The 15,399-nt window shown below is 39.6% G+C and overlaps 1 protein-coding gene across 3 annotated transcripts in view; it reads left to right on the top strand.

Moving 5' to 3' along the window:
- Positions 1-420: 420 nt before the first annotated feature.
- The window catches only part of LOC121575320 (cyclin-dependent kinase 18-like), a 64,277-nt gene continuing 49,298 nt past the window's right edge, over positions 421-15,399 (top strand). For all 3 annotated transcript variants that reach the window (XM_041888319.2, XM_041888320.2, XM_041888318.2), the window contains exon 1: positions 421-686. The gene's annotated coding sequence lies outside the window, so the exon portion shown is untranslated. The remainder of the gene's footprint in view (positions 687-15,399) is intronic.

Genomic DNA, 15,399 nt, shown 5'->3' with positions numbered 1-15,399 from the left:
ACTACCCCTGCTACATTCACATGTCACTGAGTTCACTACTCAACACTAATAGATGTTGACTCACACACATTCACACACACACACTGCTGAAATGGCTCTTCTAGATGTTATGTCATTACAACTATCACCAGTTCAAACATCACCAGTCAACTGTCACCATGTTCAAATAGTTATTTCTTCTGTAACACGCACACGCACACACAAACACACACGGACTAGGAGGCATATTGCATTAGCTGGTTAAAGTGAGAATCATGTCAACACTGCAAGGCTGGCTGAGGAAGGCTTGTGCTATGCTGAGCTGTGATTGGCCGTTGCTATAACAATGAGGGAGGGGGATAAAGGGGTAGGGGGGCGGAGAGAGAGGCTGATTATAAAACCCTCCATATAGCTCTCTCTTCTCCTCTGGGGATTTTCTCTTCAGTTTTTTTAGTTTGTCTTTTTTTTCAGGCAGCGGAGTGATTGCATGCAGGTGGACGGAGGGGTTGAGTCGTGCACTGTCAGAGGGGAAGACTGGAGTGGTTGTTTCTCTCTACCATTCTCTCTCTGTTTCTCTCTCGGTCTGGTCTGCGTCTTCTGCCTACGTCCGTCAGAAGAACATTAAGACACACCTGGGAAGTCTTTGGAAGCCGTGAGCAGAAGGAGAGAGGCTTCTGTTTCCCTTCGCGGACAACCTCTTCACTCCTGTAAGTACAACTGTTGCTGCTCTCTGTCTTTTTCCCTCTCTCACTCTGTATCTCTTTCTCTGTATATCTCTCTCTCGCTCTCTTCGTATCTATTTCTGTGTCTCCTTACTTTCTGTCTTTCTATGTATCCCCCCCTCTCTCTCACCCCTTCCCTCCCTCCTCTATGTCAAACAGCTGACATCAGGTGTAGACTGACCCTGAGACAGTGTGTGTGTGTGTGTGTGTGTGTGTGTGTGTGTTTCAGTTAATCCAAGTCACTCCGTGTTTCACTCACGCAGCATTTTATTGTCAGAAATTTTATTATGAGAAAGACTAACTATGTGTGTGTGTGTATATACAGTGAGCTCAAAAAGTATTGGGACAGTGACACATTTGTTGTTGTTTTGGCTCTGTACTCGAGCACATTGGAATGATACAATGACTATGAAGATAAAGTGCAGACTGTCAGCTTTAATTTGAGGGTATTATCATCCATATCGGGTTAACTGTTTTTTTTCTTCATCAATCTACACACAATACCCCATAATGAACAAGCGAAAACAGTTTTATTTTGTAAAAATGTTGATAAATTATAAATAAATAAAAACTGAAATACCTTATTTACATAAGTATTCAGACCCTTTGCTATGAGACTTGAAATTGAGCTCAAATACATCCTGTTTCCATTGATCATCCTTGAGATGTTTCTATAACTTGATTGGAGTCCACCTGTGGTAAATTCAATTGATTGGATATGATTTGGAAAGGCACACACCTGTCTATATAAGGTCCCACAGTTGACAGTGCATGTCAGAGCAAAAACCAAGCCATGAGGTCGAAGGAATTGTCCGTAGAGCTCCGAGACAGGATTCTGTCGAGGCACAGATCTGGGAAAGGGTACCGAAAATGTTCTGTAGCATTGAAGGTCCCCAAGAACACAGTTGCCTCCATCATTCTTAAATGGAAGAAGTTTGAAACCACTAAGAATCTTCCTAAAGCTGGCCGCCCGGCCAAACTGAGCAATCAGGGGAGAAGGTCCTTGGTCAGGGAGGTGACCAAGAACCTGATGGTCACTCTGACAGAGCTCCAGAGTTCCTCTGTGGAGATGGGAGAACCTTCCAGAAGGACAACCATCTCTGCACCACTCCACCAATCAGGCCTTTATGGTAGAGTGGCCAGACAGAAGACACTCCTCAGTATAAGGCACATAACAGCCCGCTTGGAGTTTGCCAAAAGGCACCTAAACGACTCTCAGACCATGAGAAACAAGATTCTCTGGTCTGATGAAACCAAGAGTGAACTCTTTGGCCTGAATGCCAAGTGTCACGTCTGGAGGAAACCTGGCACCATCTCTACGGTGAAGCATGGTGGTGGCAGCATCATGCTGTGGGGATGTTTTTCAGCGGCAGGGACTGGGAGACTTGTCAGGATCAAGGGAAAGATGAACGGAGCAAAGTACAGAGAGATCCGTGATGAAAGCCTGCTCCAGAGCACTCAGGACCTCAGACTGGGGCGAAGGTTTACCTTCCAAGAGGATAACGACCCTAAGCACACAGCCAAGACAATGCAGGAGTGGCTTAGGGACAAGTCTCTGAATGTCCTTGAGTGGCCCAGCCAGAGCCCGGACTTGAACCGGATCTAACATCTCTGGAGAGACCTGAAAATAGCTGTGCAGCAACGCTCCCCATTCAACTTGACAGAGCTTGAGAGGATCTGCAGAGAAGAATGGGAGAAACTCCCCAAATACAGGTGTAACAAGCTTGTAGCGTCATACCCAAGAAGACTCGAGGCTGTAATCGCTGCCAATGGTGGTTCAACAAAGTACTGAGTAAAGGGTCTGAATACTTATGGAAATGTGATATTTCCGTTTTTTACTTTTTTATAAATTTGGGAAGATTGTATCCCCCATATAATTAACATTCTATTGATAGCAAGAATTTTATATAATAATTTAAATTGAAAGATTCTAAGTTTTGAATCCGGCGTCGTTTTGCGAATCAATTCATAAACACTATGCCATGGAATCGGTACGTCAAAAATCTCTTCCCAACAATTTTGCAATCTATATGGGACGGCTGTCAATCCTTTGGTCCTTAAATGAAACTGGTATACTTTTTTATTTATCACCATTTTCTTTAACCAATTATATTCTTTAATGCAAGGCCGACAGAAGAGTTCCTTACTTTTTCCCCCTTCCACTTTCCTTTTTTCTTTTTTTTTTTGCGGTAATGCTGCAATTATTTGGTTGTAATTTTGGGTAGAGCAGACATTTCCATATGGTTTTGTTAGCTGCATGTGCGACATAACTCCACCAGTCCTACATTTTTTAAACATTTTGTCCAAAAAAAAAGTTTTTTTATCAATTAGTATATTTGAGTTTAACCACAATATTTGTTGCATTATTTGTTCTGTCGTTTCTGGAGGATTAAATTCAAATTGCAACCAACTTTATATGGCTTGTTATTTTTTTTTTTGAAATAGTGATATTTGGGAGATTATTTCCTTCCAAATAACTTAAAGTGAGAGGTTGTAATCTGAATAAAAGGAAAAAGTCCAGTGTAGCTCAGTTGGTAGAGCATGGCGCTTGCAACGCCAGGGTTGTGGGTTCGATTCCCACGGGGGGCCAGTATGAGAAATGTATGAAAATGTATGCACTCACTAACTGTAAGTCGCTCTGGATAAGAGCGTCTGCTAAATGACTAAAATGTAAAAAGGCCATTCTTGAACATTGGGTGAGACAATCTTACTAATTTGCTAGAGAACCAGTTCGGATTTAAGTATGACTGAAGCTTTTAGTGATAGGTCTAATGCTTTAATATTTGATCATTTCTGTCCTCCGAATTCATATTCATTATATAAATAGGCCCGTTCAATTTTGTCTGGCTTGCCATTCCAAATAAAATGAAATATTTTTTTCTCATATAATTTAAAAAACTGTTCGCTAGGCGTAGGCAAGACCATAAGCAAATAGGTAAACTCGGATAATACTAAAGAGTTAATCAGGGTGATTTTTCCACAAATTGACAGCTTTTACCTTTCCATGGTAGCAAGATCTCATCTATTTTTTCTAAATTACTATTAACATTTATTGGAGTGAGATCATTTATTTCATTTGGGATATGTATTCCGAGTATATCCACATCACCATCAGACCATTTTATTGGTAAACTACATGGTAATGTGCAATTAAATTTTTTTAGTGATCCAATACGTAATATAGTACATTTATCATAATTTGGTTGTAATCCAGAGAGGTTAGAAAATGTATCTAGATCCTCTATGAGGCTGTGGAGGGATTCAAGTTGTGGATTTAAAAGAAAACATGAATCATCAGCGTACAATGACACCTTTGTTTTTAAGCCCTGGATTTCTAATCCCTTGATATTATTGTTGGATCTGATTTGAATAGCTAACATCTCGATGGCAATAATAAATAGATATGCCGATAGTGCACAACCTTGTTTCACTCCTCTTGACAGTTTAAACATTTCTGAGAAATAGCCATTATTTACTATTTTACACCTAGAGTTACTATTCATGATTTTAACCCAATTTATAAGAAATTGTCCAAAATTGAAATGCTCCAGGCATTTATATATAAACCCCAGTCGTACTTTATCAAATGCCTTTTCGAAGTCTGCTATGAATAGTAGGCCTGGTTTCCCAGATTTTTCATAGTGTTCTATTGTTTCCAGTACTTGCCTTATATTATCTCCAATGTATCGCCCATGTAAAAAAAGTATTTAATTGCATCCAGAAGTTCCTCCTCTGTAATTTCACCTTCACATGAGTCTATCTGTATGGCTGTTAATTTTACATTATCAATAGAAAACAAATCTCTACAATTTGCTTCAGTTAGAGGAGATGGAGGCGACTGAAATGAAAACATATGCTTAAAGTACTTTGTTTCCTCCTTCAAAATATAATTTGGTGAATCATGGGTGACTCCGTCATTTGTAACCAGTTTCAATAAATTAGTTTTGGTAGCATTCCAATGTTGAAGATTAAAAAAGAATTTGGTGCATTTTTCCCCATATTCCATCCAGTTTGCTTAATTTTTTATAATATATTACACTTGATCTTTCTTGAATAAGTTTCTCAATTTCTTTATTTGAGCTGTTCTTGCCATAAAATGGACTTGGTCTTTTACCAAATACAGTGGGGGAAAAAAGTATTTAATCAGCCACCAATTGTGCAAGTTCTCCCACTTAAAAAGATGAGAGAGGCCTGTAATTTTCATCATAGGTACAGGTCAACTATGAAATACAAAATAAGGAAAAAAAATCCAGAAAATCACATTGTAGGATTTTTAATGAATTTATTTGCAAATGATGGTGGAAAATAAGTATTTGGTCAATAAAAAAAGTTTCTCAATACTTTGTTATATACCCTTTGTTGGCAATGACACAGGTCAAACGTTTTCTGTAAGTCTTCACAAGGTTTTCACACACTGTTGCTGGTATTTTGGCCCATTCCTCCATGCAGATCTCCTCTAGAGCAGTGATGTTTTGGGGCTGTCGCTGGGCAACACGGACTTTCAACTCCCTCCAAAGATTTTCTATGGGGTTGAGATCTGGAGACTGGCTAGGCCACTCCAGGACCTTGAAATGCTTCTACGAAGCCACTCCTTCGTTGCCCGGGCGGTGTGTTTGGGATCATTGTCATGCTGAAAGACCCAGCCACGTTTCATCTTCAATGCCCTTGCTGATGGAAGGAGGTTTTCACTCAAAATCTCCGATACATGGCCCCATTCATTCTTTCCTTTACACGGATCAGTCGTCCTGATCCCTTTTCAGAAAAACAGCCCCAAAGCATGATGTTTCCACCCCCATGCTTCACAGTAGGTATGGTGTTCTTTGGATGCAACTCAGCATTCTTTGTCCTCCAAACACGACGAGTTGAGTTTTTACCAAAAATATCTATTTTGGTTTCATCTGACCATATGACATTCTCCCAATCCTCTTCTGGATCATCCAAATGCACTCTAGCAAACTTAAGATGGGCCTGGACATGTACTGGCTTAAGCAGGGGGACACGTCTGGCACTGCAGGATTTGAGTACCTGGCGGCGTAGTGTGTTACTGATGGTAGGCTTTGTTACTTTGGTCCCAGCTCTCTGCAGGTCATTCACTAGGTCCCCCGTGTGGTTCTGGGATTTTTGCTCACCGTTCTTGTGATCATTTTGACCCCACGGGGTGAGATCTTGCGTGGAGCCCCCAGATCGAGGGAGATTATCAGTGGTCTTGTATGTCTTCCATTTCCTAATAATTGCTCCCACAGTTGATTTCTTCCAAACCAAGCTGCTTACCTATTGCAGATTCAGTCTTCCCAGCCTGGTGCAGGTCTACAGTTTTGTTTCTGGTGTCCTTTGACAGCTCTTTTGGTCTTGGCCATAGTGGAGTTTGGAGTGTGACTGTTTGAGGTTGTGGATAGCTGTCTTTTATACTGATAACAAGTTCAAACAGGTGCCATTAATACAGGTAACGAGTGGAGGACAGAGGAGCCTCTTAAAGAAGAAGTTACAGGTCTGTGAGAGCCAGAAATCTTGCTTGTTTGTAGGTGACCAAATACTTATTTTCCACCATAATTTGCAAATAAATTCATAAAAAATCCTACAATGTGAGAGTGTGCAAAGCTGTCATCAAGGCAAAGGGTGGCTATTTGAATAATCTCAAATATAAAATATATATATACTTTTTTGGTTACTACATGATTCCATTTGTGTAATGGGAGACAGGTAGCTTAGTGGTTAAGAGTGTTGTGCCAGTAACCGAAAGGTCACTGGTTCTAATCCCCGAGCCGACTAGGTGAAAAATCTGTCGATGTGCCCTTGAGCAAGGCACTTAACCCTAATTGCTCATGTAAGTCGCTCTGGATAAGAGCGTCTGCTAAATGACGTAAATGTAAATGTATTCTTTCATAGTTTTGATGTCTTCACTATTATTCTACAATGTAAAAAAATGTAAAAATAAAGACAAACCCTTGAATGAGTAGGTGTGTCCAAACTATTGACTGGTCGTATATATAATTTATATACTTAACAAAAATGTAAACGCAACATGCAACAATTTCAACTATTTTACTGAGTTACAGTCCATATAGGAAAATCAGTGAATTGAAATAAATTCAGAAATCTATGGATTTCACATGACTGGGCAGAGGCGCAGCCATGGGTGGGCCTGGGAGGGCATAGGCCCACCCACTGGGGGTCCAGGCCCACCCACTGGAGAGCCAGGCACAGCCAATCAGAATGAGTTTTTCCCACAAAAGGGCTTCATTACAGACATAAATACTCCTTAGTTTCATCAGCTGTCCGGGTGGCTGGTTTCAGACAATCAAGCAGATGAAGAAGCCGGATGTGGAGGTCCTAGGCTGGCGTGGTTACCCGTGGTCTGCGTTGTGAGGCCGGATGGACGTACTGCCAAATTCTCTAAAACGACATTGGAGGCTGCTTATGGTAGAGAAATTAACATTAAATTATATGGCAACAGCTCCAGTGGACATTTCTGCAGTCAGCATTCCAATTGCAAACTCCCTCAAAACTTGAGACATCTGTGGCATTGTGTTGTGTGACAAAACTTTTAGAGTGGCCTTTTATTGTCCCAAGCACAAGGTGCACCTGTGTAGTGATCATGCTGTTTAATCAGCTACTTGATATGCCACACCTGTCAGGTGGATGGATTATCTTAGCAAAGGAGAAATGCTCACTAACAGGGATGTAAACACATTTGTGCACAAAATTTGAGATAAATAAACTTTTTGTGTGTTGAACATTTCTGGGATCTTTTACTTCAGCTCATGAAACATGGGACCAACACGTTACATGTTGCGTTTATACTTTTGTTCAGTATTTTTGTTCAGTATATATACATACATACTAACTCGTGGAGGCCATGGGTGTTCAGTGGCATGTGTATGATGCGCCACTCAAACCACCTCGCTGGCCGGATTGAATGGGCCCGCTGGCCATATGTTTGACACCCCTGTCTGTAGAGTGTGTGTGACGTGTGCATGCTGCCATGATTGGCTGCTCTGTGCCAGGAATGGAGATTGCCCAGTGTTCATTGGCTGTGTGTGTGTGTCTCACCTGCACTGACCCCAATTACAAGCAGGCAGTTGTTTTGTGTTGTGTTGTGTTGTATGGGGCACATTACACTATTTACATAACTCACGTTTTATTGTTGGCTCTCTGACTCATCTAACACCCCCAAACCCGTTTTTAATCATGTTAATATGAAGCAAGAACCACGGCATAGAGAAACAATGGGCCTGGATTAATCAAAAAACACCACAGATATAAATACACTCACTGGGAATACAATCAAGCCCAGATTTATACACACATGCTAAGCCACACACCAAGCTGGTATCATTGTATGTGCGGAAAAGCATGTGTGTTTCAGTCAAACTTCTCACCTCTCCCACTACAAGATGTCCAGGCTGCAAAGTGATTCCCTTGGTGTGAGGAAAGGAGAGAGAGAGAGAGTAGAGAGCTGGGCCCGGTTTCCCAAAAGCATCTTGTTGTGGGAGAGGTGAGCAGCTAAATTCATCGTTAGAACCTTTGTAGGAGCATCGTTAAATCTCTGAGCTGTTTCCCAAAACCATTGTTATTAACACGTAATCTAACACCTGCCTCAGGCCATTCGTAAAACAGCTAATTGGATCGTTAGATGCTTTTTTGCCCTCTTGTGTCACTTTATACACTGAACATCTCCGCTGAACATTGTTTATCCGCCTCTCTGTAACCGCCGATAACTTCAGAACAAAATTGGCTACAAATACAAAAGTTGCCAATGTCTTTGCAACTAATAAAAAACCAGCAACGTATAAAAAGATGCTTTAAATTAAAACTGCATTAAAATATAAATACAGTGTGCTATAGGCTAGGCCTATTTCAATCATATTGAAATCAGTGGCGGCCGCTGATTGGCTGAATACCCGGGGCGTGAGGTGGTTGGAGTTGTCAACAAAGCAGCATGACAGAAATATGAAGCCAAGTTTTTGAACTAACGGTAGTTTCTTTGAGAAGATATATAAAGCGATCTGTGCATTTGAACAACAGCATAAATACACCTATTTCACTTTTGCATGTAAAAAACCGAATGACCACTGCTATACATGCTGCCACTGATTTGAACAGATTACATTATACTATTTATAACGAGCAGCCAACTCACGTCATGAAAGAATGAGTGCACCAGGGAGAATGCAACAAGCATGCAGATGCAATAAGTGATAACACATTACGTACCTGGGGATAGCTAGCTAACATAATGTCACAAAGCATGATGCGCTAGCCAGTTCACTATAATTCTGAAATAATTTCATATTTCCAAGTTAGTCATATATTAGTTTGGAAAGACTTGAACTTGGCATGGGAGCGAACTATCTAGCAAACTACCAAATGTAGATAACTGGTTAATTTGACCAAAAAATCAACCAAACTATTTCTCAATGTTTAAAAAAATTACTGTAGCTGGCTAAATCATTTGATCATGCTTTCTGATACACCCGGTTTTATGCTGTTTTAGTCCACACAACATGTCGCACTTTCACCTACAGTAGAACCCGATGAACAACATGGGGGGAAAAAATACAATTTGCCAAGCTTTTTTGTCCTACCAGTTCCGCGATGAGAAGGTTCTAGCTAGTGTATCCCTCTGTCCTTCGACTCTTGTTGGATGTAGTTGTCCAGTTTATCAGGTCCCAGGCTCCCATGACTGTTACGATTATTTATTTACAAGTTAATTACAATTTGCTTTTTGCTTTAGCGCCATCTGTACCTGATAGAGCAGATCTAGTCTCACGTAAGCCGTCTGGCATGAGAGACTCATTGGGAGGGAGACTAGAGCAGACCCAGAAGTTCTGACTGAACGGACGCAAATTTGAGTGCCCCAGGACAGTCCTTTTACTTTGTGCTGTTATAATTTATGCTATGAAATCCTGATATTTTAATTAGGGCAGTTCCTCCTCATATCAAATAGCTGGCAAAACAATCCAAGCAATGATCGCACGGCCTATGCGCCCACGGAGGCAGAGCTGCTGCTGCTGCTAGCAGACACAAATGGGCAGAGTATTAAGTAACTGAACAGCTTGTTTTGAACTATATATTTTTTCAACAGGAAAATGTACACATTTACCACACTTTTATGAGCATTTAAAACATAATCCATTAAATACAAATAGTTTTGGGGGACCAATCACAAGTGAGGCACCGCCCCTAACACCCTAATTGGCGGGCCGCCGCTGATTTAAATACATTTAATGTTCAATCAATTGAATTCTATTTTGCTACTTGTAGGCTACTGTCCGTAGTTTGTCTCAATATATTTCATGATGTGTAGCCTAACGTGCACAATGATGTGCCAAATCTTGATTTTGTGCATTATTATAGGGTAAGCATTAGAATAAGCTGCCTCAATATTTGCAGCCATAGATTATAATATCTTTCTAGGAGCTGATCCGTCGTCAGTATTGTGGAATAATTCTAATGTTAAGGTAAGATTTGAATGGAGAAAGCTGATCCGAGTGCAGCTTGCCTTTCTTTCGATCCTATCAGTATCGACACTTAGCGAACGTTCTCTCTGGGTGGTGTTTTGGGAAACGTACACTACCATTCAAAAGTTTGGGGTCACTTAGAAATGTCCTTGTTTTCGAAAGAAAAGCAATTTTTTTGTCCATTAAAATAACATCAAATTGATCAGAAATACAGTGTAGACATAGTTAATGTTGTAAATGGCTATTGTAGCTGGAAACGGCTGATTTTTTATGGGATATCTACATAGGCTTACAGAGGCCCATTATCAGCAACCATCAGTCCTGTGTTCCAATGGCACGTTGTGTTTGCTAATCCAAGTTTATCATTTTAAAAGGCTAATTGATCATTAGAAATCCCTTTTGCAATTATGTTGTGCTGATTAAAGAAGCAATAAAACTGGCCTTCTTGATACTAGTTGAGTATCTGGAGCATCAGCAATTGTGGGTTCGATTACAGGCTCAAAATGTCCAGAAACAAATAACTTTCTTCTGAAACTCGTCAGTCTATTCTTGTTCTGAGAAATGAAGGCTATTCCATGCGAGAAATTGCCAAGAAACTGAAGATCTCGTACAACGCTGTGTACTACTCCCTTCACAGAACAGCGCAAACTGGCTCTAACCAGAATAGAAAGAGGAGTGGGAGGCCCCGGTGCACAACTGAGCAAGAGGACAAATACATTAGAGTGTCTAGTTTGAGAAACAGGCGCCTCACAGGTCCTCAACTGGCAGCTTCATTAAATAGTACCCGCAAAACACCAGTCTCAACGTCAACAGTGAAGAGGCGACTCCGGGATGCTGACCTTCTAGGCAGAGTTGAAAAGAAAAAGCCATATCTCAGACTGGCCGATAAAATGAAAATATTAAGATGGGCAGTCTGAGATATGGCTTTTTCTTTGCAATCAATTTGATGTTATTTTAATGGACAAAAAAAATAGCATTTATTTCGAAAACAAGGACATTTCTAAGTGACCCCAAACTTTTGAACGGTAGTGTATGTTACATTTTTGTCTGTTGTAGGAAAGATGCATTGTTAAAACACTCGTAAGCCTAAGTTCCATCACTATCGGGAAACTGGGCCCTGGTGTCTTAGCCAAGGTCAGTCTGACATTATCAACCAACTCAGTCGAAATGTGATTAGACACCATGCTAAACCCAGTGAACTCTCCCTCACTCTCCTGGGGGTGTGATTGAGCTTAGAGGAGAAAGGGGAGCACACTGTTTAGATGCAACAGACACACTAATGCAGCTCAACAGGAACAGTCAGCACATATGAGCTTTCATGAAAGACACACAATAGCCGCTAACCTCTAGCCCCTTACCTCTCCCATGTTTGCATATCTGAAGTAATCGGATAGATAGATATAAGCAATATGGTGAGGGCCTACGCCCTATTGCTTAAACCTATACGGTTTCCACAGAGCTGCCAAACCAGGCTCAGTGTGGCATTGTCCTGACAGTATTGGTCTACACTACAGTAGGTGTCCCCCCCGCTGCAGCACATCATGTGCTCCTCCGAGGCCCCGGCAGAGACAGCAGATCAGGTGTGCTGCTCATAACAACAGGCATGTAATTCACACAATCCTTGCAGTCTGCAGACATGGGGTCAACTTTATTCCAGAACAATCAGTCATTTATTCCTGGAAGCTACAGTGTTTTCACAGAAACCATTTGCCTGATGTCTTCTGCCATGAGAAAAATATGTCAATCCGATGAGGTATTTTCCCATCCAGACACATAGTTGTTGATAGTCAGAGCTTCTAGTCTTCCAGCTTTATAGTCTTGTTCAGCGACTTCTAATGAGATGCATGCAGAAAATTATCTGAGGCAACAAATTCTCTACAATGATCATTCCAGTGACATCTTCATCTTTGGCACTCTTGCACAATCACACTGTTTGAAAATAAGGATCTTTCTGCTAATTGTCTCTTTCTGGTATTTTCCCTCTGAGTTGTGGAGTGAACTGTTGAGAACTCTGCCTGCTGGTCTAGTAGACTGTATTCTAATCTGGCTGGCTGTTCTGAGGCAGTCTGATGAGGTGATTTTAGATAATTGCCAGCTTGGTTCTCCAGAGGCGAACGCTGGCTGGGTAAGAGCTCATTAAAGACACTGGTCGTGTCCGAATACCCATACTAGCATACTACATATTTAAACTGCATACTATTTACTCATCGTCGCACACTATTTATCACGTACTGTTTAGTCAAATGTATGCAGTATGCCAAAGCCACAACACAGTAGCGGCTCCTGATTGGCTGAGTAGGTGTGTTGAGGCCAAGTGCGGGTGGATTTTTTCCAAATTCAACAAACATTTAGTTGTTGAACCAGCCAAATAATACACTCTGAATAGAATAGGAATGGAGATATAGGCCTACTCAGGTTGGTTATAGGCAGACTATCACATTCTATATACAGTGCCTTCAGAAAGTATTCATACTCCTTGACTTATTCCACATTCTGTTGTGTTACAGCCTGAATTCAAAATTGATTAAATTGTTGTTTTTTCACCCATCTACACACAATACCCCATAATGACAAAGTGAAAACATGTTTCTAGAAATGTTTATTTTTTGGGGGGGTAGATCAGCTTAATATTGCAGATAGATTGTAACTTCCATCAATGTAATTGTCTGCATCACTTCCAATTGTCTGCATCACTTTTTTTTGTGTATATATATATATATATATACATATATATACATATATATACATATATACATACACACATACACACACATATACACACATACACACACACATACATACCCACATACATACGTACATACATACACATACATATCCTTAAAAAAATAATATATATATATATATATTCCCCTTTATTACTTTCCAACCCTGCCACCCTTTTCCTACTTGGAGTAAACTAGTGAACAACAATGCTTAGGCCTCTACTTCCAGCCCATACTCATTACCTACATCCTATGAACACAGTCAATTTTACAATAATTACATTTTGTCTGTTCTCTCTCCTGAACTTCTTCTACTCTCAACCTCTCCGATCATTTTCATGATGTCCATCCGGTTTGCTTCTATATGCCATAGCTTTCTAACTGTGCTCCTTCACAAAAGCTCCCAACCTACAACCTATACATTTATTATGTACACAGCGTGCCTACATTATTAGTTATCTTGTTATTGTTTGTTGTTAGTTGTTATTATTCCCATCCTTCAATTCCATTCAACACCTCCCATCTATCTTTTAACACCATCCATATAGGATTTCTATTTGCCATATATATTTCAACTTTACTGTGATGTCTTACAAAAGTTCTGAACCTTTCTATTCTCATTGTTTCTACAGATTGTGAATTGAAAATAAACATTTTTGCTAATAGTATTATTATGTTATTGATCGATTGACTATGACTTTTCAGATCACCCAGTAGTGCTATCTGCAGGGTTAGCTCCAGGTAAATATTGCAATCCTTTAGCCATTCCTGGACCTGTGTCCAAAAACAAGCTACAAATGGACAGTACCAAAACAAATGATCTAATGATTCTGTATCTTCGCAGCAAAATCTGCAGAGCTGGGAAGATTGTATCCCCCATATAAATAACATTCTATTGGTAGCAAGAATTTTATATAATAATTTAAATTGAAAGATTCTAAGTTTTGAATCCGGTGTCGTTTTGCGTATCAGTTCATAAACACTATTCCATGGGATTGGTACGTCAAAAATCTCTTCCCAACTATTTTGCAATCTATATGGGACGGCTGTCAATCCTTTGGTCCTTAAATGAAACAGATGATTATGTTCTTTAATGCAAGGCCGACAGACAAGTTCCTTACTTTCTCCCCCTTCCACTTTTGTGGTAAGGCTTCAACTATTTGGTTGTAATTTTGGGTAGAGCAGACATTTCCATATGTTTTTGTTAGCTGCATGTGCGACATAACTCCACCAGTCGTACCGATGATATAATTTACAAAGATTATACCTTTTTTTTTAATTTTGTCAAAAAAAAAGTTTTTTTGTCAATTAGTATATTTGAGTTTAACCACAATATTTGTTGCGTTATTTGTTCTGTCGTTTCAGGAGGATTACATTGAAATTGCAACCAACTTTCTATGGCTTGTTTTAGAAATTGTGATATCTGGGAGATGATTTCCTTTTCAAATAACTGAAAGTGAGTGGTTGTAATTTGAATAAAGGGAAAAAGGCCATTCTTGAACATTGGGTGAGACAATCTTACTAATTTGCTAGAGAACCAGTTCGGATTTAAGTATAACTTTTGTATGACTTAAGCTTTTAGTGATAGGTCTAATGCTTTAATATTTAATCATTTCTGTCCTCCGACTTCATATTCATTATATAAATAGGCCCGTTTAATTTTGTCTGGCTTGCCGTTCCAAATAAAATGGAATATTTTTTTCTCATATAATTTAAAAAACTGTTCGCTAGGTGTAGGCAAGACCATAAGTAAATAGGTAAACTGGGATAATACTAAAGAGTTAATCAGGTATTTACCTTTCCATGGTAGCAAGATCTTATCTATTTTTGCTAACTTTCTATTATAATTTATTGAAGTGAGTTCATTTATTTCCTTTGGGATATGTATTCTGAGTATATCCACATCACCATCAGACCATTTTATTGGTAAACTACATGGTAATGTAAAAATTGTATTTTTTATTGATCCAATTCGTAATATAGTACATTTGTCATAATTTGGTTGTAATCCAGAGAGGTTAGAAAATGTATCTAGATCCTCTATGAGGCTGTGGAGTGATTATAGTTGTGGATTTAAAAGAAAACATGAATCATCAGCGTAGAATGCACCTTTGTTTTTAAGACCTGGATTTCTAAATCCCTGATATTATTGTTGGATCTGATTTTAATAGCTAACATCTCGATGGCCACAATAAATAGATATGCCGATAGTGTACAACCTTGTTTTACTCCTCTTGACAGTTTAAAACTTTCTGAGAAATAGCCATTATTTACTATTTTACACCTAGGGTTACTATACATGATTTTGACCCATTTTATAAGAGATTCACTAAAATTGAAATGCTCCAGGCATTTATATATAAACCCCAGTCGTACTTTATCAAATGCCTTTTCGAAGTCTGCTATGAATAGCAGACCTGGTTTCTCAGATTTTCCATAATGTTCTATTGTTTCCAATACTTGCCTTATATTATCTCCAATGTATCTTCCATGTAAAAAACCTGTCTGATTAGA

The sequence above is a fragment of the Coregonus clupeaformis genome, chromosome 10, assembly GCF_020615455.1.
Source record: "Coregonus clupeaformis isolate EN_2021a chromosome 10, ASM2061545v1, whole genome shotgun sequence".
NCBI classification, from domain to species: Eukaryota; Metazoa; Chordata; class Actinopteri; order Salmoniformes; family Salmonidae; genus Coregonus; species Coregonus clupeaformis.
This window is presented reverse-complemented; position numbering and strand designations above follow the sequence as displayed.